General features: G+C 45.2%; 1 protein-coding gene across 2 annotated transcripts in view; it reads right to left on the bottom strand.

The window, feature by feature from the left end:
- ctnnal1 (catenin (cadherin-associated protein), alpha-like 1) overlaps nucleotides 1-26301 on the bottom strand; it is a 459393-nt gene that overhangs the window by 217620 nt on the left and 215472 nt on the right. The gene's annotated exons all lie outside the window — the stretch shown is intronic.

Genomic DNA, 26301 nt, shown 5'->3' with positions numbered 1-26301 from the left:
ATCCTTTCTATTGTATCAAATCCCTCCTATAATTTGGAGTCCAGAATTGCCATTATGTTTAACCTTGTATAGATTCATTACTACAATTCAGAATTTATATTTTATATCTCAGTACAATTTTTCATTCACCTTTTCTGGCCTGATACATTTTATGATGATGTTTTTGGAAAGATAAATGGCACAGAAATAGGCCATTTGGCCCAACCAATCCATGCTGCCGATTATGTTCCATTCAAAACTAATTCCTTTCTTCCTCCTCCAAATATATCCTCATAGCCCTCTATTTCCTTCTTCCTCATGTACCTGTCTAGCTCCCTCTTAAATACTTCTATACTATTCATTTTAACCAATGCCCTGTACAACTAATAATAATCTTTTATTGTCACAAGTATGAAGTTACTGTGAAAAGTCCCTCCCTACTTGTGTAATCAATTTCCTTCACAATAAACAATAATATTCTACCGGCTTTCCTAATTGTTGTAAACTCAATACTGGCTTTTAGTGAGTCATACACAAGGACACCCAGATCCTTATGCAATATTTCACCATTTAGATATGATGCTTCTTTTTCATTCTTCCTGCCACAATGGACAATATCACGATTGCCCACATTATATTCCATTTACAGGATGTTTGCCCACTCACCTAACACACTTTGTAGCATCCTTACATCCTCTTCACAATTTAATTTCCTACCTTTGTGCCGTCAGCAAATTTAGTAATAATACCTTCAGTCCCTTCACCCAAGTCATTTATACAAATTGTAAAAAGGTAAGGCCCAGCACTGATCCCTGTGACACACCACTCATCACATTTGCCAACCAGAAAAAGACCCATTTAGGAGCCCCTTAGTCTGAAGACCCAGGAGGTACTGGTAAGTGAATAAATGGGAGTGTATGGCAGTCATAGAAAACAGCCACTGAGGCAGCATACACACAATAAGTCACTGCCAGAGTGCCGGTCCCTGTCCAAGCCGGCTTTTGATAAAATCCAGTAATGAGCCCCAGCTGTGAGAGCCTCAAGTGCAACAGGGAGATCGATTAGGGGAGGTTTTTCAAAGTGCGGGATGCAACCTGCGGGCGGGTGCCAGAACAGTTGCAGAGCAATCAATCACAGCCTTCCTGCAGTGGTCCCGGTTGCAAAAGAAGTGTCTAATGGCCACGACCGACATTCTTATTTTAAAGAAGGAAATTATATGTGGAGTCTTCAGGTCAGAAGCGCAGTAGAGAGCAAGTCATATGCCCTGCACGTACACATGGCACCAAATCACTGAGAGCGTCTTCCATTTTCTACCTGCTGGCAAGCAAGGCAAGAGGACTATGAAGATTAATCATTTTCTTACAAGAGACAGCCAGAGACACAAATAGGCAGTGTACCTACTGGTCATGATCTCACAACTGAATCTGAAGGTGAGAGCTGTTGAGGAGAGCCCAGGGCAGGACAGAGCAATGCTAGTGTTGGCTCTGCACAGAGCTCCAGACCCTCTGGTTAACAGCCTAAAAATAAACTTAATCTGGAATAAAGCAGTATAAAAATGATTTGTTGAATTATGGTTTTGTTGATTGTGCCAATGCAAATAAGGATCCAAGTCCCATATGTGTTATATGCAAGGAAGCAAAGCCAAGGAAGTTTCAGATTTTGAAAGAAAAGTGGTGGGTGAAAAATTCCTTTTGAGGTGGAGACCCCTAAGTCAGTGATTAACTTACAGCTGACTCAAAATGAGAGGACTATGCTGTTGTACCTGACCTGTAATAGCACATTTAAAACATGCCAAAAACCCATGCGGTTGTCAGCATTCTGGAGTAGCATCTCCTAGGCGTATCCAGTGGAGTAAAACAAGCATTTCTGTTGCTATTGCCCTTCACAACAACCTACATATGCGACGTTGGATCTTCCATTCTCACAAAGATGAAGGTGGCACAAAATTGGCTGCAGTCTGCACTTGATATGCGCATAGCCTTATCCTGCGAACCTGATTGGAGTGAGATTGTGAGGCCCAAAGCAGGCTCCCCTGTCGCATTATAGCTAATTAAATGTGTTGTGGGTCATGAAGGTCGACCAGAGTGGGTAGCGAAGGTCGGCCAGCATGGGTCGCGAATGTGGGTCCCGGGGAATAAAAAAGTTTGAAAATCACTGGATTAAGAGTACCCCCGAGTGTCTCACGAGGGCTATTAAACCTGGTTTCCTGTTAGCTAGTCAATCTTCAATCCATGTCTATATGTTACTACATCATGAGCTTTTATTTTTCACACTAACCTTTGATGTGGCACCTTATCAAATGCCTTCTGGAAATCCAGTACAATACATCCACTGGTTCTCCTTCATTCACAGAACTCCAATAAATTGGTTAAATATAATTCCCTTCTCTATACCAGTCTTTTCTCTCTCTCTCTTTTTCCTGTTATTTATAATGTTATGTTGGGAGGGCGGGGTGGGGGGGGGAGTGCCGGGGGTATGTGTTTCTTGTGGGGTTTCTGGTTGTTTTGTATTTATCGGTGTGAGATCGGGGACGGGGGTGGAACTGAAGATGGAGGGGCGGGGAGGGGCAGGGCGAAAGCGCGGGCTTTCCTCTGGTTTCCCGCGCATGGGGCAGAGGAGGGAGGGGGGTGGGAGTAAGGGGCGTGGTCAGCAATGGCTCCCTTTCCCGCGCTGGAGCGGGGTCAAGGAGGGGTGGTAAGGGGGGGGACGTCCCCCATGCCGGGAGGAGCCGGAGTGTGGCAGGGGCAGCCGGGTCAGCGTAAACCAGCTGACTTACGGAAGTACTATGGAGGGTGCATCGCGACTAGGAAGGGTCCTAGCCTGGGGGGGGGAGGGGGGGGGGGAGGGGGAGGGGGGAGGGGGGGGGGGCCACCGGGTTGCTGCTGAAAAGGCCAGGGAGGAGAAGTTGAGGACTGGAGGGGTGGGGGGGGGGGGGCGCCATCGCCATGGGGAGCGGGTCAGAAAGGGAGGGCTGACTCGGGGCGAGCAGGTGACAGGATATGGCTAGTCGGCAGGGGAAAGGGGCGAGCTGCCCTTCGCCCCGGCTGATCACTTGGAATGTGAGGGGGCTGAATGGGCCGGTCAAGAGAACGAGAGTAATCTCACATTTGAAGGGGCTGAAGGCGGATGTAGCAATGCTACAAGAGACCCATTTGAAGGTGGCGGACCAGGTCCGCCTGAGAAGGGGGTGGGTGGGACAAGTGTTCCACTCAGGACTGGACGTAAAGAACCGAGGGGTGGCGATCCTGGTAGGGAAGAGGGTGTCGTTCGTGGCGGCGGAGGTGGTGGCGGATAAAGAGGGTAGATATGTCATGGTGAAGGGTAGGCTGCAGGGGGAGAAAGTGGTGATGGTTAACGTGTATGCCCCGAACTGGGACGACGCTGGCTTCATGAGGCGCCTACTGGGCCTCATTCCGGACCTAGAGGCAGGGGGCCTGATCATGGGGGGGGACTTCAACACAGTGCTGGACCCCGTGTTGGACAGATCGAGTTCAAGGACGAGTAGGAGGCCGGCAGCGGCAGAAGTGTTAAAGGGGTTTATGGAGCAGATGGGAGGGGTGGACCCCTGGAGGTTTGGGAGGCCGAGGGCGAGGGAGTATTCCTTTTTCTCCCATGTCCACAGAGTCTATTCTAGAATTGACTTTTTTGTATTGAGCAGGGGACTGATCCCGAAAGTACGGGAAGTGGAGTACTCGGCCATAGCGGTCTCAGACCACGCGCCACACTGGGTAGATTTGGAAATGGGGGAGGTGCGAGACCAGCGTCCACTGTGGCGCCTGGATGTGGGGTTGCTGGCGGATGAGGTGGTGTATAAGAGGGTCCGGAAGAGCATTGAAAGATATCTGGACATTAATGACACGGGGGAGGTGCAGGTGGGGATGGTATGGGAGGCCCTGAAGGCGGTGATTCGGGGGGAGCTGATCTCCATACGGGCACATAGGGAAAGGAGGGAGAGACAGGAGAGGGAGAGGCTGGTGGGGGAGCTTCTGGACGTGGATAGGAAATATGCGGAGGCACCAGAGGAGGGGCTGCTGGGGGAACGGCGTAGTTTGCAGGCTAAGTTTGACCTGTTGACCACCAGAAAGGCGGAGACACAGTGGAGAAGGGCGCAGGGCGCGATTTATGAGTATGGGGAGAAGGCGAGTAGGATGTTGGCGCATCAGCTCCGCAAGCGGGATGCGGCTAGAGAAATTGGGGGAGTGAGGGAGAGGGGTGGGAACATAGTGCAGAAGGGGCCAGAAGTAAATGGGGTTTTCAGAGACTTCTACAAGGAGCTGTATCGGTCAGAGCCGCCGACGAGGGGAGGGGGGATGGAGGGCTTCTTGAACAAACTGAGGTTCCCCAAGGTCCAAGAGGAGCTGGTAGAGGGGCTGGGGGCGCAGATAGGGTTAGAGGAGCTAGTCAAGGGGATTGGGCATATGCAGTCGGGGAAGGCGCCGGGGCCAGACGGGTTCCCGGTGGAATTTTACAAAAAATATGCGGATCTGGTGGGCCCTGTGCTGGTGCGAGCCTTCAACGAGGCATGGGAGGGGGGGGCTCTGCCCCCGACAATGTCGCAGGCACTCATCTCTCTGATCTTGAAGCGGGACAAGGACCCCGTGCAGTGTGGGTCATATAGGCCTATCTCGCTCCTGAATGTGGACGCCAAGCTGCTGGCAAAGATCCTGGCTACCAGGATAGAGGATTGTGTGCCAGGGGTGATACACGAGGACCAGACGGGTTTTGTGAAAGGGCGGCAGCTTAATACGAACGTGCGGAGACTGCTAAACGTCATCATGATGCCGGCAGTGGAGGGGGAGGCGGAGATAGTGGTGGCATTGGACGCGGAGAAAGCATTTGATAGGGTGGAGTGGAAGTACCTGTGGGAGACGCTGGAACGGTTTGGATTTGGGGAGGGATTTATTAAATGGGTGAAGCTGCTCTATTCGGCCCCGACGGCAAGTGTAGTGACGAATGGTAGGAGATCGGAGTATTTTGGGCTCCACCGGGGGACCAGACAGGGGTGCCCCTTGTCCCCCCTGCTCTTCGCACTGGCAATTGAACCGTTGGCAATGGCACTGAGGGGCTCAGGGGGGTGGAGAGGGCTGACAAGGGGCGGGGAGGAGCACCGGGTATCGCTATACGCGGACGACCTGCTGCTATACGTGGCAGACCCAGAAGGGGGAATGCCGGAGGTGATGGAACTGCTAGCAGAATTCGGGGACTTTTCGGGGTACAAGCTAAACTTGGGTAAGAGTGAGGTATTTGTGATACACCCAGGGGACCAGGAAGAGGGAATCGGGAGACTCCCGTTGAAGAGAGCAGGAAAGAGTTTTAGATATTTAGGGGTGCAGGTGGCAAGGAACTGGGGGACTCTCCACAAGCTGAACTTCTCTAGGCTGGTGGAACAGATGGAGGAGGAATTTAAAAGGTGGGACATGGTGCCGCTGTCGCTGGCGGGCAGAGTGCAGTCCGTTAAAATGACGGTCCTCCCGAGGTTTTTGTTTTTATTTCAGTGCTTGCCCATCTTCCTCCCTAGGGCCTTCTTCAAAAAGGTGACGAGCAGCATCATGAGCTACGTGTGGGCGCACGGCACCCCAAGGGTGAGGAGGGTCTTCGTGGAGCGGAGTAGGGAGAGTGGAGGGCTGGCATTACCCAACCTTTCGGGGTATTACTGGGCGGCTAATGTATCGATGGTGCGCAAGTGGATGATAGAAGGGGAGGGGGCAGCTTGGAAACGAATGGAGAGGGCGTCCTGTGGCAACATAAGCCTGGGGCCCTAGTAACGGCGCCATGGCCGCTCCCTCCCACGAGGTACACCACGAGCCCGGTGGTGGCGGCCACCCTCAAGATCTGGGGGCAGTGGAGGCGACACAGGGGGGAAGTGGGAGGTCTGATGGAGGCACCGTTAAGAGAGAACCATAGATTCATCCCGGGGAACATGGACGGGGGATTCCAGAGCTGGCACAGGGTGGGCATCAGGCGGCTGAAGGATCTGTTTGTAGATGGGAGGTTTGCGAGCCTGAGAGAGCTGGAGGAGAAATTCGGGCTCCCCCCGGGAAACGTGTTTCGACATTTGCAGGTGAAGGCATTTGCTAGACGCCAGGTGGAAGGGTTCCCCTTGCTCCCCAGCAGGGGGGCGAGCGATAGGGTGCTCTCGGGGGTCTGGGTCGGAGGGGGGAGGATATCGGACATATACAAAGTAATGCAGGAGGCTGAGGAGGCATCAGTAGAGGAGCTGAAAGCCAAGTGGGAGGGGGAGCTGGGAGAGCAGATAGAGGATGGGACATGGGCTGATGCCCTGGAGAGGGTTAATTCTTCCTCCTCGTGTGCGAGGCTTAGCCTCATTCAATTTAAGGTGCTACATAGAGCCCATATGACGGGGACAAGGATGAGTCGGTTCTTTGGGGGTGAGGACAGATGTGTCAGGTGTTCGGGAAGTCCAGCGAACCATGTCCATATGTTTTGGGCATGCCCGGCACTGGAGGAGTTCTGGAAGGGGGTGGCAAGGACGGTGTCGAGGGTGGTGGGATCCAGGGTCAAACCAGGATGGGGACTAGCGATTTTTGGGGTTGGGGTGGAGCCGGGGGTACAGGAGGCGAGAGAGGCCGGAGTACTGGCCTTTGCGTCCCTAGTTGCGCGAAGAAGGATACTGATACAGTGGAAGGACGCGAGGCCTCCAAGCGTGGAAACTTGGATTAATGACATGGCAAGCTTTATCCAGTTGGAAAGGGTCAAATTCGCCCTGAGAGGGTCGGTACAAGGGTTCTTCAGGCGGTGGCAGCCTTTCCTCGACTTTTTGGCTCAAAGATAGGGTGCAGAGGTCGCAGCAGCAGCAGCCCGGGGGGAGGGGGGGGGGGGGAGGGGGGGGTGGCAACAACGGGTGTGGTGGGTTATTTAAGGTTGTAATGCGGGCAAATTTGCTCGCAGTTCATGTTTGATGTTAATTGTTGCTTTGTTTGTTTTTGGGGGGGGGAGGGGGGGAGGGACAGCGCGCGCGGGGGGTCGGGCGGGGGGGGATATTTGTTAAGAGGGAATATTTTGTAATAGTCTATGGTTAGGGGGGGTAAATTTTTTCATGTAAAAAATCTCTTCAATAAAAATTATTTTAAAAAAAATATATAATTCCCTTTACCAAAACCATGTTGACTCTGCCAAATTGTCTTGAATTTTTCCAAGTGCCCTGCAATTGCATCTTTAATAAGGGCTTCTAATATATTCCCTCTGACAGATGTTAGGTTAACTGGCCTATTTGCATGCCTGAAGTGCAAAGGCTGCCAAATTGTTAGTTGGCACCTTCCATAGGCCCAAGATCCTGCCTTTCAATATGCCAATCAGAATCCCAAACCCAAATTCAGTGAAGTCTGTTCTTCCAAGAATACAGAAAAATACCACTGGAGGCCAATAAAAAGAGTAATTTTTTGTCTTTTTATTACACTAATGTGGAGTCAGGAGGAACAAGCATTGCGTTCCTACCTGGATCAGCCAAATGGCGCAAACAGCAAGCAATATGCTCTATTGGTATTATGTAAATAAAGCCCACTTTTCAACACCCTATGGTTTCTATTTCTAGCTACCAGAATTCGATGCCGATACCTATGCATATATCTATGATGGATATGCGAAGAAAAAGAACTTCCAGAAATGCAAGAATGCGATAATTGGAAATATCTTCAAGAAGGTCGGCAAGTCATGCTGTGGAAACTAGCGAGGTATTTCTCCCTTATCCAGGCAAAATCCTGACACGCATTCTCCTGAATCTACTTCCTGTAGCTGAGGAAATTCATCCAGACAGAATATGGCTTTAGACCTTCCAGTGGACCCCTGATAGGGTCTTTGTTGTCAGACTAATCCAGAAAGATGTTAAGAACACCAGGTATGCTTCACTGCATTCTTTGACCCGATCAACACATTTAACTCAGTAAATCATGATGCTCTGTGGAAAATGCTCCAAAGATTTAGATGTCCAAGGTAGTTCATCCAAGGGTGATTTATGAGGATATGAAACAGATGCTTCACAAATAGGGATCAGGGTCATGCACATCTGTGTTTTGGTGTAATACTATTTACAATTGGCTTGACATGGACTATTCACCTCAGAATTTTGACGTCCCTCTGGTGTCAATATTAAATACTGCTGAGAAGGAAAACTAATTAAACCAATCATCACAGGCATACATTATTAGCCGACTCTGTACGGAATTGCAAGCCACTCGAGATTTCTTCAATTCCGCACACAAAAAACTTGGCTGTCCTGGAATTTTGCCAAAACAGAACATCTCAACAGCTCAGCCTTGTACTCCAAATCCCATCTTATTTGAAGGAAACACTCTGGAATATTTTAAGGACTTCCCATATCCCAGCAGCCACCTATATTAAAAGGCCACCATTGACTAGAAGATCCAACACAGGATCAACTATGCCAGCTCAAACATCTACAGACTACGGCATAGAATGTTGGACAACAAAAACTATCAGAAGTCAACAAAACTTAATGTACAATACAGCTGTCATCATCACCTTTCTGTATTGCGGTTGAGACCTGGGGCGGGATTCTCCCGTACCCGACGGTGCGGAATCCCCCGCATCCTCAGGGGCTAGGCTGATGTCGGAGTGGTTTGCGCCCCACCGGCTGGCGTAGAAGGCCTTTGGTGCCATGCCAGCCATGGCCGAAGGGACTCCGCCAGCTGGCGCGCTTCACCCATGCGCGGGAGCGCAGGGACTGCTGCCGTCATCCCCGCGGATGCGCAGCGGCTGTTCACCTACGCATCGGCCATCGCAGAGGCTGACACGGCCGACGCATAGGGAATGAGTGCCCTCATGGCACATGCCCGCCCGCGGATCGGTGGGCTCTGATCGCGGGCCAGGCCACTGTGGGGGCACCGCCCGCGGGCCTGATTGCCCCGCACCCCCCCACAGGACCCCGGAGCCTGCCAACGGCACCAGGTCCCGCCGGTAAGGGACCTAGTCTAATCTACGGGACTGGCAAAGAACCACCGGGACTTCGGCCCATCGCGGGCCGGAGAATCACCGGGGGGGGGGGCTGCTATGAGCGGCCGTCAACCGGCGCAGCGCGATTCCAGGCCCCGCCGAATCTCCGGTGCCGGAGAATTCGGCGGACGCGGGATTCACGCCGTCCCCTTGCGATTCTCTGGGGGGGGGGTTTGGAGAATCCATCCCCTGAAGTTCGCATCAGTGACACCCAAAAACATAGAGAAATTCCATCAGCAAAGCTTCCGCTGGCCCCGATTGCAGGCCAGGCCACATCGGAGGCCCTACCCAGTGTCGGACGCCCCTCCCCCAACAGCCCCACCCCCGACCCTTCCACTCCAAGTTCCTGCTGGCTGAGAGCAGGTGTGGACGGCGCCGGTGGGACTCGGCTTTTTTAACGACGGCCGCTCGGCCCATCCCAGGCCAAGAATCAATGGGCTGGTTGCGTAGAGCAGCCCCCAACCGGCGCCGCGCCAACCATGCCGGCGCCAATGGCTCCGATTCTCCGACGTCGGGGTGGCGTGGCGCGATTCGTGCCGGTCGCGGTGATTCCCCAGCCCGACCCCGGGCCGAGAGAATCCCTCACCCGGTGTATGGTAAATAAAGCTTTAGATCCTCAACCTCAAAAATTTCAAGTCATGTGGGGTCTTCACATGAAAAATGCAGCTGTTGAGTATTTCTTCCAGTTCACAAAATAAATCTAGAGTTCCCAAAGTTGGATGCCCAAGTCTTCTTAATTGAAAAGAAATTAGCATTTTCATGGTCAACAAAAATGCTTCAGCAGGGATTTGTCATTAAGTCAAAGAAACTGTAAAATGATTACATAATTTAGAGGTACTAAGCAGAAGAAACATGTCTGGTTTTAGGCATGATTAGTTGTCTCTCAATTGGACAGTAACATAATAAATATTATAGATTTAAAAAACTGTAACATTGAAATCACATCAGAGGATAAAGGCAAAAAAGGTTACAATTCTATTATTCTTACCAACTTTTGTTCTTTTACCCCATATAAAGATACTAAGATAAATTCCTAATGCAGCTCTAAGCTGAAGACAAAACCACATGGGTTAAGTTTTCACTTGTTTGCACAAATATTAACCATGCAAAATAGGTGAAATCGGCCAAATCACTACAAATGATGGGGAATGTCAAACATACGTTGTGTCAAGCACATACGGTTTCTGTTGGTTGTGTCTGTTTGCAGCTATTTTAGCTCTTCACTTCATGTTCAGTTATTTTTTTTGGACAAAGTCCCTGATGGGTACCTTTTAAACGTTTTTTTAAACACATAAAAAATATTTAATTCACTGAGAAATGTACGACTGTGCACCAATGAAACGAATAAATGGTTCAGTCCATGTCTTTGTAAAAGCAATGTGATGTTACTTCAAATCATGTTACTCAGGTAGAGAACTAAACACTCATTAGAAATGCTTATTTTCTGCGACAAAGTCATTTTAATCTGCAGTAATGAAACTGAACAAAACTGCAGTAGACTACCAATTGTAAATTTATCAGTTTTTCTTCATGCAAAAAAAGAACAATAACATGCTACTGTACTGATCAATTGAACTGGTTCATCAAAGTTTTTACCATTGTGATTATGCTCAGTTTGGATGGAAACGTGAACCATTAATTCACTTCAAATACAATTTCAAGCACAATTTGCACTTGTGCAGACCCACTTACATATTTATTGATGGATGTGTGCCTAATAACTTTAATATGCCTCATTATATTTTCTATGGTGTTCTGTAGATGTGAACTAAGAGCTGTTTAAAAATGCAATGGCAGACAAGATTAAAGGCATTAATGATCATTTGCTTATTTTCAGACTCTTGTACCTTTTTATGTTGCATAACCTCATATTATTCTGGTTTCCAATAGAAAAATTATACTGTAGGGCTGCTTCAGCAATAAACTGTATTATTGTCACAAGTAGGCTTACATTAACACTGCAATGAAGTTACAGTGAAAAGCTCCTAGTCGTCACCCTATGGCACTCGTTCAGGTACACGGAGGGAGAATTCAGAATGTCCAAATTTCTTAACAGCACGTCTTTTGGGACTTGTGGGAGGAAACCGGAGCAGCCGGGGGAAACCCACGCAGACACGCGGAAAATGTGCAGACTCCGCAGACAGTGATCCAAGCCAGGAATCAAACCTGGGACCCTGGCGCTGTGAAGCAATGGTGCAAACCACTGTGCTACCGTGCCACCAATAGCAACCATATCGCTCTGCACAAGAATTCTGGATGAACAGATGCACCAACGTCATCAATTTTCTTTTACTGTACTGAGATTGCATGAATATCACATTTTCAGATATCACCCAAAATGACATTTTCTAGCTTTTTCAGATGACTCAGGGCACAAAATAATAAGATCAACTGAAAATTGTGTTAGTTGGTGCAATTGCTATTTGTTCTTCAGCCACCATTCATCAAATTCAAGGTCCAATTTTATTTCTGTCCCCTCCCCGCCAAGTAAATTAAAAGTAGAACATCATTCGCATCTGAACTTCATCTGCATGATATTAGAAAAAAGGGCATTTTGCATATTGCTATCATTCCATTTGTACTGAAAAACAAGGCAGTGGTTAGCAGTGTTGCTTCACACCTCCAGGGTCTTGGGTTCGATTCCCGGCTTGGGTCACTGTCTGTGCGCAGTCTGCATGTTCTCTCCGATGCTGTGTAGGTTTCCTCTGAATGCTCTGGTTTCCTCCCACAAGTCCCGAAAGACGTGTTGTAAGGTGAATTGGACACTGCATTTTCCCCCAGTGTACCCGAACAAGTACCCGAGTGTGGCGACTAGAGGATTTTCACAGTAACTTCATTACAGTGTTAATGTAAGCCTACTTGTGACGCTATATAAAGATTATTATTACTAAAGATTTAGAGAAGGCTGGGTGCGTTGGCTTGTTGCTATTTCAGCATCTCTCCCCATTTTCAGATACCGGTATCTTAGCAGCCAGAGTTCGTACTGGAAACAGATAGGAGCCACAAATGTATGTGTACACTACAGTCATAATACAATTACAATCTCCAATGCTAGTTCTATCTCTTTCTACCCCCACCACTATTTTTAGCAATATAACATCTTTCTGACACCTGCCTGTGGATTTTGCACTAATAAGACGGAAACTTTATGCAACAAAAAAAAGAGAAAACTCTGGAAACACCCAGCAGGTCAGGCAGCTCTTAGCGAGAGAAACAGTGTCAACACTTCAAGTCAATGACATTTCATCAGAATTGGAAAATATATGGAGATAAACAGCTTTGAAGCATGCACAGCCAGGGAAAAATGGGGAATGGTCGATAAAAAACAAAGGTCTTGTGATGGAGTGGAGTGATTTAATAACAAAAGGGATGATCGGGCAATAATTGAGTCCTGGTGACAGTCACACCTTAAACTATAGGTATTTCAGATTTGGTCCATGGTCAGAAACTGGTGGATTTGATGCCGTGTGGCAGGTATGGGGATCCAGACTCATTGGAACAAGTTTGTGTATCTTTCCGTTTGTGTAGACAAGAGCAGGCACTGCAGGAACCATTAACAAACTGATCACAGCACTGTGTTGTAGGTTTTCTTTCAAATAGGGGGAGCACAAATCCCAAAGACTGCAATGCCAGCCGGGTTACTTCATCAGGGCTGGAGAGGAGCTTAGAATGGAAAGGAAAGGATCCAGTTGTCATGGTCCACACTGGTACCAATGATACAGGCAGGAGTAAGAAAGAGGTTCTGCTGAGGGAGCAGCTAGGCACTCAATTAAAAAGCAGAACGAAAGGTGATAATCTCTGGATTATTACTGGAGTTAGAAGTAAATAGGGTAAATAATATCAGAGAGTCGAACGTATGGCTCAAAGATTGGTGTCGGAGAAATCGGTTTCAAATCCTGGGGCACTGACACCAGCATTGGGGGCAAAAAGGAGCTGAGTCACTAACAGCCTTCACCCGAACCACGCTGGTACTTGTGTACTGGCAAATCGTCTAACTCGGAACAAAGAGTGGGCTTTAAACTAAATAGATTAATGCGTAAACGTACCAAAATTGTCTCAGAAATGCTCGGTTACTGAAAGGATTGCAGTGAAGTCAAGACTTTTTTTCTACCTGTCTCCCCAGATCAAATGAACAAAATTAAAATTGGGTTCTGACAATCTTATTGTATTACTGGGAATTAACCATAACTTTTACCTCCCCGAAATAATTGGTGTGTGGGAAAGGAAGATGTTTGTTAAAAAATATACTACCATGTTAAAAGCGTAACATTCCACCTTATTTTTGAGATGATGTGGAGATGCCGGTGTTGGACTGGGGTGAGCACAGTAAGAAGTCTTACAACACCAGGTTAAAGTCCAACATGTTTGTTTCAAGCACTAGCTTTCGGAGCACTGCTCCTTCCTCAGGTGAATGAGGAACGTTATGGACCCCCCCCCACCCTCACACACACACACGTGCCCCCCCCCGCCCTCAGACACACGCGCCCCCGCGCCCTCACACGCGCGCCCCCTCTCCGTATCACACCCCTCCACAGTGGGCTTATTAGCAGCAAGTCGGGAGAGAACCGGCCTGTGATTGGTAAAGCACCTCAATGCAGGATCGCCCATTCAAATTTACGCATTTGATGGGGACTTTGAAAACTCGCTCCAGGGGTTGGAAAGAGGGACTTCACAGGCCTGGAGCATATGTTGGACATGCGTGTTGTTTCTTGTTCATTTAAACAGAGCTATTTGCCAGCGTATATACATACTCAACTCCCAAGTGTCATCTGTGGGAGTTTTGCTGGGATTTCGGTAGATCCCGCGAGGCGTAGTGGCTACCGGAAAGGTCACGGAGGCTTCACCCGGTATCTGCTGACCACACAACACTCTCAGTCGGGCGTGAGGTGGCCGGTAGATCGCACCCACAATCTTTGTTATTGGACAGATTTAATAATTCAATTAAAAGATGTTTTACAGTAATTCAAAAACAAATGAGAAAAAAGTGTGTTGGGTTTGGATTAAAGCATCACATTGGTTTCTACTAGTTTAAATGAATTTTGCGACTTGCAATAGGCTAAAGATTTATAAAAGGTCAGTGCTTTGGACCTCACTAGCACAAAGACAACCCACAAGCAACAGTTGGATGTGCCAAGTGTCATGCTCAGTAAATACATGTCCTATTCATAACTTTAGCAAAGTCTGTGCTTAAGCTCTGGAATTGTCCTATTGAAAGTGGACACTGATGAACTGTTAAGATGGCTGCCCAGTAGTCATAGGATCTTTGCCCATTCAATACAGACTATCAAGCTTCCAGACATTTCACACCATCCCCTGGAATGGACATATCATGACAACACACCTCTGTGGAATTCATGTTTGCCATTGTTCATAGCTTACATGAAACAATTGACTCCTGGACGCTATGTCTCCAGTTTTGTAATTAATTAACAAAATAAAGTTCACAGGACCAGTTATCCACAAGTGTGAAAAATCACCATATATCTCTTATTATGTAGTGATAGATTTGGGCTTCTAAATCACTGGTTGGGCAATGCCATTATTAATCATGTGATCGAAACTGGCTTGAGGTAATGAGTTCTATCCAAAGACTTGAGAACAGGGCAGTTTGCAGAAAATCATTGAAAAGACAGTGATTGCAGAAAAGGCAGCATCATCAATCAGCCAAAACATTTTGGAGTACCCAATTCTTTTTTCCCCCCAATTAAGGGGCAATTTAGGAGTCCAATCATCTACCAAGCACATCTTTGGGTTGTGGGAGTTAGACCCACGCAGGCACGGGGCCAGCCAAAGTACTGAACCTGTTCCAGTTTCAAAGTTCACCTGAGAACCAAACTTCCTAGATATTCGACTTCACAAGAAACTTCACAACCTGCTGCAAACCCTTTGCTTTCGAAGACCCGTACTTCAACTTTAAATGGTCAAATTCACTTAAAGAAACCACAGGCCTGCTATATCGGAGATCATAAATCAGAGACTGGATTAACTGTAATCTGAAAAAATGCACCATCTTTATCTGTATCCAATTTTGCATGCATGCGTGAGACTGTGATGTTGCATTAATTCGGAGGGGGGTGGGGAGGGGGCGTGAGAATAAATAACCTTTTATTTTAAAAAACTCATGAAAGCTTGCTGTTAAATTATTTTACTCCAAAACGAAGGTACATTCTTTTCCATACAAAACAAGCTGATTGTGGGCAGTAGGCCAGCAAATACATTTTGTCTGCGACACAGAGTAAAAATGTATGAAATTTTGCTATTCCCGATTTGAAAAACAACATTTGATTTTTCTACTGCTTGAAACATATGAAGTGTCACAAAATGACATTATGATGCTCATTAGCAGTGAGAATGAACTGCCCGTTAGCTGGGGTCCTACAGGGCTGCACTCCCACAAACAGATCACAGTTTGAATTACAATCTTCACTGACATTTGAACGCAGGCATCCTCTAGAAGGATAAAGTTCTGCCAATCTTCGCCAGACCATCTGAATTAGGAAATGTCCCTTTGTGGCTCACTCAAGCATGCCTACCGGCAGAATGACGAAGGAAAAGTGCAGATGTCAGTGGATGTTTATGAATATGGTCACCCTGCCTTTCTACTAACATAAAAAACAGGCCATGCTGGGCAGTATGGTGTTTACATGGAGAAAACTGGTGAAACAATAAGTTGAACAAAAGATTTTAAGTGAGTAGATTGTGTATAGGAAGAATCAGTCATCAGTTTCATTATATTTCTAGAAATAGATGGCATTGTAACCCAGGAGGCTAAATCCTAATGACTGACATGAAACAGTATAAATATAGTAAAACAATAATATTTGAGGCAGGAGAAAACATTTGGTCCATTAGCTCATCCATCCATAAAATCACATGGTGCATTCTAATATTCTTGAATCCTGTTTGTTGGCAAGAATCTTCCCTCCTGAAATCCATTAATGTTGAATTTCAAATTTGTGCTGGTAACTTGTTCCACATTCCTAACCATTTCATTTTTTTTTTTAAAGTCCCATCTGCATTTTTTGTTTTTTTCCCCAATTTGTAGCAGGTGGTATGGACATAGGTAGCGTGCTCATTTGATGGGTCAGTGCAGACTCAATGGGCTGAATGGACGCCTTCTGAACTGTAGTGATTCTAATCGGGTTTCATAACTCCAGGACATCCAATAATACTTTTATTGAAGTGAAGTAGTCACAGATATCAAGTAGGGAAAGGCGACAACCAATGTGCATACAACAAGGTCCCAGATAGTCAGATAGTCTGTCTTCATGATGTTGTTAGAGGGATAAATGTTGACGGGACAGTAGGAGAATAAGACTACCCTACTTTGAGTAGTGTATGGGCTTTTATACCCACCTGATGGGGTGGCTTTTTTTTTAATATCCCATTTGAAAGCAGGCACTTTAGGCTATCTCAGTACTGCCCTGAAAGCCAGCAAGTGCTCAAGTCCCTGGAATGGGGCTTGAACCCACAATCAGCTGACTCGGGAGGTGGAAATGTTAACCACTGAGTATAAGCTGAAACCTGCCAAGTCAAATGAGTTTGTGCAAAATAAATGCAATGCCTTTACATTTATTACACTCTCACACACGCAGGAACTCCACAAACACATGCACATGCACAGGATTCATACATAAACCCAGCATTTTGGCTAAAGACTGTACATTGCTTTTAATTTCTGCAGAGATAGACCATAGCAGGAATGAAAAACGGGGCAGCACGGTGGCACAGTGGTTAGCACTGCAGCCTCACGGCGCCGAGATCCCAGGTTCGATCCTGGCTCTGGGGTGTGTCCATTTGGAGATTGCACATGCCCCCCGTGTTTGCGTGGATTTCACCCACACAACCCAAAGATGTGCCCGGTAGGTGGATTGGCCACTCTAAATTGCCCTTTAATTAGAAAAAATGAATTGGTACTCAAAGGAATGAAAAACAAAAATAAAAAAGCATTTTACAATATTCTGAAATTAGGAGGGGACAGAGTTAATCTAAAGATAGCAGACTGGTGAAAAGTTAATAGGGGGAAAGGTGTAGGTTCAACTATCAATATTCCATAAGTTATCCAGCATAATGATTTGACTGAAACAGAGAACGTTCACAGTAACTTCAGGAGCTTCAAGTGGTCTGTGTTTAATGGGATGAGAATAGCTCTTCTTTCCACCTGATGGAACAGTTTTTATTATGCCTAAAACAAACATTATAATCTCAAAAGTGAAAAAATGAACATGTGCTTGCATAAAAATGTTTCAAGTGACATATTGATCCTATAACTGGTAACCACAGCAACAGTTCACAAAAACAGAGATTAACGGCTGCCAGGAAAAGGAACCCTTTGGGTCGGACCTTAATTAAACATTTTTTTTAAATGGGCAAGAGATGACGCTACATGTTTGCTCTACTGAGAAGCGTAGTCAAAGTAACACTAGAGTACTTCAGTCCACGAGTCTCATTCAGAATGCACTGCCTTCAAGGTCTGGAATACAGGGCACAACTTCACACAAAGAACTGGCAGAGAAGAGGTTTCAGAAAGGCAATCATCTATCTCATGCATTCAGAAAAAATTGCACTTTCACAGCTTCCTATAAAGCACAAAAATTAAGATAAAATGAGTAAGATATAATATAGCCCTCTTCTAATGAGATGACAGAATTTGATAGGCATGTTTATCTTTGATGGGCAGTCTATACAAATAAATGAAACACAACCACTGTTTTACATCCAAAACAACAATCTATTGGATCAGTTAACAATGCCAGTAGCTTCCCAAAAGACCAGCAAGCAGCTTTGGTTTAATTTACTGTGAAAGCTATAATGGGGGCCGGTGTTATCTCTCCAGTACCTGGTTTATAAAATTGCAATAATGTCATCACCTGCCTTGTCAAACTTCTCAAAGAATACTGCAGCAAAACCACCAAGCATATCAAAATAGCCTTGAATAGCTTCTAAATTAAGCTTGATGAATACTTCATCATTTAGGTCAATTTTACTTCCCAGAGGGAAAGTGCAAGAGTTCAGATCCTGACTGTCTTGTTATGCAATAAGCTGCTTCCTTGATGTGCACTCTGCCAAAGGAAGGTTCAGACATGGAGATAGCTTCAACACGTTTATTGAACTATTAACAATTCTCCTGCTTGGATTCAACTCTACTGTTAATCCTTCTACAGCTACTCAGACTGACGAACCAGTCTGCTACAATCCACGTGGTGGGTATGATATTCAATCAACCCTGTATCTGTACTCACTGAGTGTCTCCACTGGAAAGAGGAAGATCATGTGTGCTGTGTCCTTTTTATATGGGTTGGTGTAATGCCCTCCTGTGGTAGTGTCACCTCTGTGTGTATCGTGAATGCCCATTGGTCGTGTCCTATCTTACTGATCTATTGGATGAATGTCTGCGTGTCATGTCTCTGGTGCTCTCTCTAGTGTCTATCTAGTCTACGTGTATTTACATTAACCCCTTGTGTATTTACAGTGATGCATATCACCACACTGACCACCTGGTTTTAGCCGCTGAGCCTCATTACTGTGCCATTAGTCTGCTTCCCACCTCTTGCTCCACTGTGCCATTAGTCTGCTTCCCGCCTCTTGCTCCAGGCCTCACAAAATTCAAAAGCTTACCTTTAAGTGGCTCTTCACATCCCAATCCTATTCTAACTTGCCTCTGCCTGGCAGGATAGCTGTAGTTTCCCCTATTCACGACTGAGCTAAAATGGATCCGACCGATGTCACTGGACTCCATGAGCATGGTTTGAAGAATTACCCTCTCAGTTTCAGACAGGTGCCTTAGCTGCCTGTTCAGGAGAACACATTAAAAGTCAGGCAGAGGCGGATCCATGTAGCTTTGCAGTGGGCGAGTAAACCGGAGAACTTTAACAGCCCTCATCTCTTGTTGCCACAGGGTGGGGAGCATTAAAATTATCCGCTTTGTTTCACTTCTCATTAAAGCTAGCACCTATTCAGTAAATAGTGCCCATCTTTCAGCCATAACAAGGCAACCACATGCACTTCTAATGTAGAATTTGAATAAATCTTCAGATGCATAATTTTAAATTTTAACATGCAAATGCAGTATGCTTTGTATTGATCTTTCCAGTAACTCAAAAATATTGCAGCAATTCAAATGTCTGGGGAAATACAACATCATCGGTTGCTATTTCATTCAAAAATTAAAAGTTTGAACCAATATTTCCCTTGTACCCTCACTGGTACCGTCAGGTGACTAATAATACCAGTTACTTCTTTCAAGTGTTGCTCAAACCTTCATTAATGTTAATCAGTTCTTTGCGGTCCAGTGACTCCCCCATCACTGATGCTTCCGAAAATCAATTTCATTGCAGTATAGCTGATCTGCTCAGCTACACATAATCTCAACAAAATTAGCTCTGAAATATCTGCTTTGATCAACAATTCAAAACAAATTATAATTGTGGATATGCTGAAAGGTCATTTCCCATCGCAGGTAACATTATCTGTGTCCAACTGAGCACAGTTGTTTACGGCGGAAACTGCGAATTGCATGCACAGACATTAAAGGCGAGGAGTGATTTAAGGCAGCAGCAACAAAGCAGAATTTTATTTTGAAAGAATTTGTATCATCAATCACATCAACATCAAAGTTAGATACATGGGATACAAGTCAGATAAGCAGTCCAAAAATGTTATTAATTGTGGATCCAGGTGGAAACAAAATAAGAAGTGCAGTGATTAGTGCTCTGCCATTGTAGCAGCCATGTTGTTTGTTCATTTCTGAAGTCACTGGAGCTGACATCGGTGGGAATGCAAAACGAGTCACCTATGAATCACCTTTGTCACCTATTTTACCACGAGCCTAATTTCAGCCAGCATTTGAGAGAAAACCTCAGTCTGAGTGATTAATGGCTCGCCAGCATTTTCAATTAAATCAGAAACATTGCTAATTCCAATTAGAGTCGGTAATACCAACAGCCTAAACTTCCTTTATATTTGTGCTGACTAATATCAATGCGAAATCTTCGAGTGTCTGTGCGTACGTGTTCGCTTTTCAATGACACAAGAATAAATAGGCTTCAAAACCAGAATGGCATGAGCTGTGACAACTAGGCACTCAGAACTAAATTACTACAGGGAAAAAATCATATTTGATAAAGAATTTATATTTATCGAGTGTCTTTTACTTGGTCAGACGTGTAAACCAATAAATCATTGAGAGATATGCGATTACTAATCTCAAAAACTGCTCCCATCACTATCACTTGCAGTGACAGGGCCATCAGTGCAGTGACATCACACTAGTGTTACTAATTCAAATTATTGCAGACAAAGCAGAATTTGGAATGACAAAATGTTGGATCAAATTATTTACCACAATTCAAGGGAATGTAATAGAGGTAGTTCTCCGATGCTGATTTTATTATATAAAGCCTCACTCGAGTCGAGTGCAATATTAAGACCCAAAGCTCGCTGGAAATGGAGCCACACAAAATTATTCAAAATGTATCAAGGGGTTGCACTTCAAAGGTGTCCACAACATTGCAATATGTAAGGCAAGCAAAGTGCTTCAACTGATATTGTTTAGTAAGATAACTGAGGTACCCTGACAGACGGGTGACCAAGTTGATTAATGAATACCGGTTTATTAAAGTAGTGACTATACAGAGAAAGCGAAGTAAAAAGCGCCCATATTCCAAGACTCCAAACTTGGAAAACCACTCTCCAGTCCGATTGGGTCACATGATCGCCTGGGCACTCGCCCCCTTAAAGGGGCACACTACCACAGCCCTCCCCCTTAAGTTCTTGATTAACATATTTAAATAACACTGGGATTATTTACAATAATATACAACAAATGGATCTCAACACAGTCTCTTATAAGGTAAGTCAGTCAGGAGACTTCTTGATCCTGTAATAGCATCGCAATTCGCTAACTGGTGCTTCAGCAATAGAGGTATCTCCAGTTTTAACTTCAGTGGGTTGACTCTCGATTTGCAGAGGTGCATCTGTGCAGATAGTTTCCTCAGTTTCCCCCGCGGACCACTTCTGGGTTCTTCTTCAGGGTAGCTTGCTGCAGCATTACTTTCATCCATAGCAATCTCATTGACAAGCTTACTGGGGCCAAGCTGTCCCACTGGACTGTGTGCAGTTGTCTTCTTATTTTTTACCCTTTTTCTTTGAACATCATCTGACAAGACACTGGACTTGTTTTGTTCATGACCATTTCTGGAATCCAATTTGGGCCAGCTCAAAATTCTTCATAGGTACCAAATGGTCCATCTCAAAATGTTCTCCCAGTTTTCTTCAAATCAATTTCTTATGTGTGTTCTGTTTAGCCTCCACCTTCCCTGCCAAATTTGGAAATATAAGATCCAACCATGTCCTAATGGGTCTGCCTATTAGCAACTCAGCGGGTGTAACACCTGTGGGGAGATGAGATGTAGTTCAATAGGGGAGCAGGAAACAGGCCACTCTTGAGTTGGAGAGTAAGATGCTTTACAATGCCAGGTTAAAGTCCATCAGGTTTGTCTTGAATCACTAGGTTTCGGAGTGCAGCTCCTTCATCAGGTGAATGAAGAGGTGGGTTCCACAACCACGTATATAGACAAAGTCAATGATGCAAGATGATACTTTGAATGAGAGTTTTTAGAGGTAATTAAGTCTTTACAGGTCCAGATGGAAAGGGATAATCACAAGTTAAAGAGGTTTGAATTGTCTCAAGTCAGGACAGTTGGTAGGATTTTGCAAGCCGAGGCCAGATTTTGGGGGGAGGGGAGTGGGTCCTTGTTGAGGCCGTACTCATGTGGGTGGAACATGGCTTGAGTTGGAGAGGGCTGAGGACTGTGTCTTCATGGCAGGTGGTAGGGAGCAATTTGAATAGCTTGAACGCTGTTGGTTCTCATAAAATGTTGGAACTTTTCACGAGTAAAAGCAATTCCATTGTCTAAGACCAGGACCTTGGGCAATCGTCAGTTGCAAATGTCCATTGCAATTTTTCAATTGTGGTTTATGAGATCATCGACTTCATTTTGTGTATGTCCAACCACTTCGAATGAGCAACTGGGATGAGCAAGAAAACGGAGCCCATTAATGGGTGTAGCAAATGGCAAAATTGATGTGTAGTCTCACCCAAGGTCGACGTGGTCACTTCTAAAGGTGTATTAAGGCCATGGGCAGTACATTTTGCTGCATTTGACATTGTTTGTCCAGATTCTCTATGTTGATATCCATCTCTGGCCACCACATGTAACTGCATGTGAGCATCTTCATCTTTGTCATCCCAGGATAGGCACAGTGTAGCAGGAATGGGAATGACCACCTTTGCTCCCCATAATAATATGCCATCTTCACAACTTAACTCGTCTTTTCTTATCGGAACTCCTCAGGCCTGTTATCATAATGCCAGCCGTGAATGACCCTGTGCTTGATTCAAGATAATAAGGGGTCCTTTTGGGTCCAAAGCTTGACCTGACGTGCCCATGTATCTAGAAAGTGCAATCTCAATTTCCTGTGGTTCTGGCGGAGGCAGTATGGCATCACTTAAGGAAAGATGGCTCAAAGTGTCTATGTTGAAATGTGTACTCGTAGAGTGCTAATAATAGAGCCCATCATTCGACCCCACCAGAACCTATGGAGGGGATGGGAGGTGGCTTTAGCCTCCTGAAATAACCCCAAGAGGGATTTGTAGTTGGTAATAACTATGAAATGTTATCCATATTCTTATTGATGGAATATTTTTACTCCAAATATTAGGGCTATTTCCACCTCTTTGATTTGAGAGTATGCTTATTCAGCACTGGTCAGAGTCAGGGCACCACTGTAGCACAGTGGTTAGCCCTGTTGCTTCACAGCTCCAGGGTCCCAGGTTCGAATCCTGGCTTGGTATTTTCAGGTGCGATAGATTGATCTGACAAGTGGGGACTTTACAGGGCATGCAAAGATAGACAAATCTGCTCTGCAGAAAAGAGATTGCAGGTGAAATCATCCAAGCAGATGGAAACTCCAATTTATGGAGCAAAAGGAGATCGATTCCTGGTCATCGGCATGATCCTTGAACCACTGAGGTATGGCACCAACAGAGCCAATGTATATTGTCCAGAATCAACCCTTCTCTCTTCTAAGCAGGGTTACCAGCATAGTCCCAAATCTCTCCCAGACGGCAGAAGATGCCAAAATTACCACGGTTGCTAGCCGGCCACAACAGCATAGTCCTGAGTTTGATTTCACCTGCAATCTCTATTTTGCAGAGCAGATTTGTCAATCTTTGCAGGCCCTGTAAAGTCCCCACTTGTCAGATCAATCTATCATACCCGAGAATAGCAGAGCACTTCTGCAGAATGGTGCCAGAAAAGAATCAATGGTCTGAGGAGCCCCTACCTCCAACTACGAAGTGGGTGCTCACAGCAACTTCCCACCAGTGTTCCAAAACCACATGGATACCCAGACCTCATAACAGTCTTGAGCCATCAACACCAAAAATTCAAGTTGAGCATGCTACTCAACTCCGAGCTTCCAACAGCCCAAACGGAAAAAGAAAAGACACCACCAAGCAGATAAAGACCATTTTAATTCACCCAAAAGAAACAATTTAGAACAACAACAACCATGCATCACCAAATCAGCCAGGCCAATCAGATATGGTTTAACATCAAGCAATGGACAAACCAGATGGAGCCATATCAAAATGCCAGTCCAATCTCCAAGCCAACAAGAATCAAAATTACCAGAGCCTACCACTCTTCCGAGAGAACGCTGAACGAGATGCGAAAGGGTTATAAGCTTCCAGACTGCCTGAACCTCTAACTTCAAGGACTTGAAGAGGGAGATGGGGCAATCATAATTTTGGTAATATTAACACAGCAGTAAGAATAATGTTGGAATACCATTAAGGTTGGAAAGAAAGATGTATAACAATTTAAGACTTTCAGTAACTCTATCTATTTGATCAAGATATCGGGCAGCACGGTAGCACAAAGAGGATAGCACTGTGGCTTCACAGCGCCAGGGTCCCAGGTTCGATTCCCCGCTGGGTCAATGTCCATGTGGAGTCTGCACGTTCTCCCCGTGTCTGCGTGGGTTTCCTCCGGGTGCTCCGGTTTCCTCCCACAGTCCAAAGGCATGCAGATTAGGTGGATTGGCCATGCTAAATTGCCGTTAGTGTCCAAAAAGGTTAGGAGGGGTTATTAGGTCACGGGGATAGGGTGGAACTGAGGGCTTAAGTGACTCGGTGGGCCGAATAGCCTCCTTCTGTATTGTATGTTCTATATATATGGGGGTAGGGGGTGGCTAGGGTCTGGTACATACAGGATTATCTGTGACCGAGTGCTGTACTGCCCACACAGTGATGTAAGAAGGCACATGATCCAGAGCCAGGGTCAGTCTAGAGGTGGAGATGTGTAAAGACTGAAGATAGAGTCAGATTCATATCTGTACCCTCTACTGTAATAGTTATGAGTTGTTAATAAAGTCTTGCTGTTAATATACTCAAGTCCATGAAGCCTACTTCAGGGAATCCAAACCGGAGTTCTTCAATTCCCTTATAGCCCCTATACCAACTTAGGCCAATCCAATAATAATAACAACCTTTTATTATCACAAGTATGAAGTTACTCGTTGAACAAAGGCATGCCCCTCGTCACCACATTCCAGCACCTGTTCGGGTAAACTGTTACAGGATTTGACCCCACGCTGCTGGCCTTGTTCTGCATCACAACCAGCTGTCTAGCTGACTGAGCTAAATCAACCATTGACTGTTAAATCCACTATGCCAACTCACCTAGTAACCACCATAGGAAGACTTCAGAAGCCATGCGGTGATGAAATAAAGTTCTAAATATCAATTACAGTCTTCACGATATTAAACTTTACTGTACTATTGACAAAAGCCTAGTCAATACATTTAAATTCTTCCACAACCTAATTCCTTATATAAAAAAAATAAACATTTTGTGTTCATTTTCCATATCAAAGATAGCTAATCCCTTAATATCCTTTTGGAGCTGAAAAGGAAAATGTGAACTGACAGACTGCCCACTATCATATGTTGCAGAAGCAGTCAAGCAGTAATAATACTATAATGAGAGCCATTCGGGTTATGTCAAAAGACAGGTATTGAAATTGCAAACACCTATTTTTGTTCAACTTTCAAGACATAGCAGGCAGTCTTATTTTCAAAATTAAAGAGCTGCGGATTTAAATAACTTGACAGCTCCACTCATATCTACCTTTTACACACATTCACGTCTTAAAAATCATACGTCACGCACTGCAGCGAACCGACCTCGCTCCAGCAAATTTCCATCAGTGATCCGGTTTCCCCCATGCGCAAATCACCTCCCACCTCCTTTCTTCCCACTGCCCCCAGGAAATATGATCTGTTGGAAAAGGGGGCGGGATTTATAGATCCAGAATCCCCATGCTATGCGGAGTCACCATGACTTAGTGAAAATCCAGGACAGTGTGTTTATATTGCAAATTAAACAGCAATTATTCCATGAAATCACTATGTGCTTCCATGTTGTGGAAGAATAAAGAGCAACAAAAGACCATTGGACTTGTGATGAATGTAGGAAACTTATAATATATATTGCGTTATATGTCTGTTGCAGTAATGTTATTAAAAGAATTTAGGTTTAGGTATCCAGCTTATATGTCTGCTAAAGCTGTGATTAAGGGGTTAACAGCTGGGCAGGCTGTGATATCACTCATGGGAGGGGCTGTACCTGTTTTGTAGTTTCTTTTTTCAGCCCTGCCCTTGTCTGTTGCTTTTAGTTTAATTTTTAGAGTTCTGCTCTGGGTTCTGAGGAAGTGAGTTGTGCATCTCAGACTGACTTCTGAAAGCTTCTCTCCAAAGGACTTTCTGAATAGATCTGTAAGCCACTTTTGTTAACTTTATTTTCTAAGTCGCATTTGACCTGTACCTGGATTTTGCTTTACTGAGATTTTAGAAGTAGATGGGAAAGTAAGCACAAAGGCCTTGCTTCATTTTTTTCTCCAAGAACTGTTTAGCTGTTAATTGAAAAGCTGTTTTTTCTTTGGATGTTATGGGTTTAATCCTGTGTTAATAATATTTGTTTTAATACAAAAATCCCTACTTGTCAGCGGAATCACTCCGGGAGTTGAAACATCCTTTCCTCTCAGTTTACAAATTGAAAAATTGTTGGGATTTCTTATATGGTTTCCCAATACATATTAGGCATCTGGTCCAGTACTGTAACAGACCCACCGAACTTGCTTCAACCAAACATGGTGTAACCATGGTGTAACCATGCATGACCATGCCATTTCTTGGCAAAGGCAAAAATAAATCTCAGAGTGGGAAAGACGAAAGACTTCAAAAAAAATGTGACCGTAGGAGGAAAAAAGTCAAACATCACCTTGAAA

The sequence above is a fragment of the Scyliorhinus canicula genome, chromosome 5 (assembly GCF_902713615.1).
Source record: "Scyliorhinus canicula chromosome 5, sScyCan1.1, whole genome shotgun sequence".
Lineage (NCBI taxonomy): Eukaryota > Metazoa > Chordata > Chondrichthyes > Carcharhiniformes > Scyliorhinidae > Scyliorhinus > Scyliorhinus canicula.
Note: the sequence above shows the minus strand (reverse complement) of the source record. Positions and strands in the feature narration are given on the sequence as shown.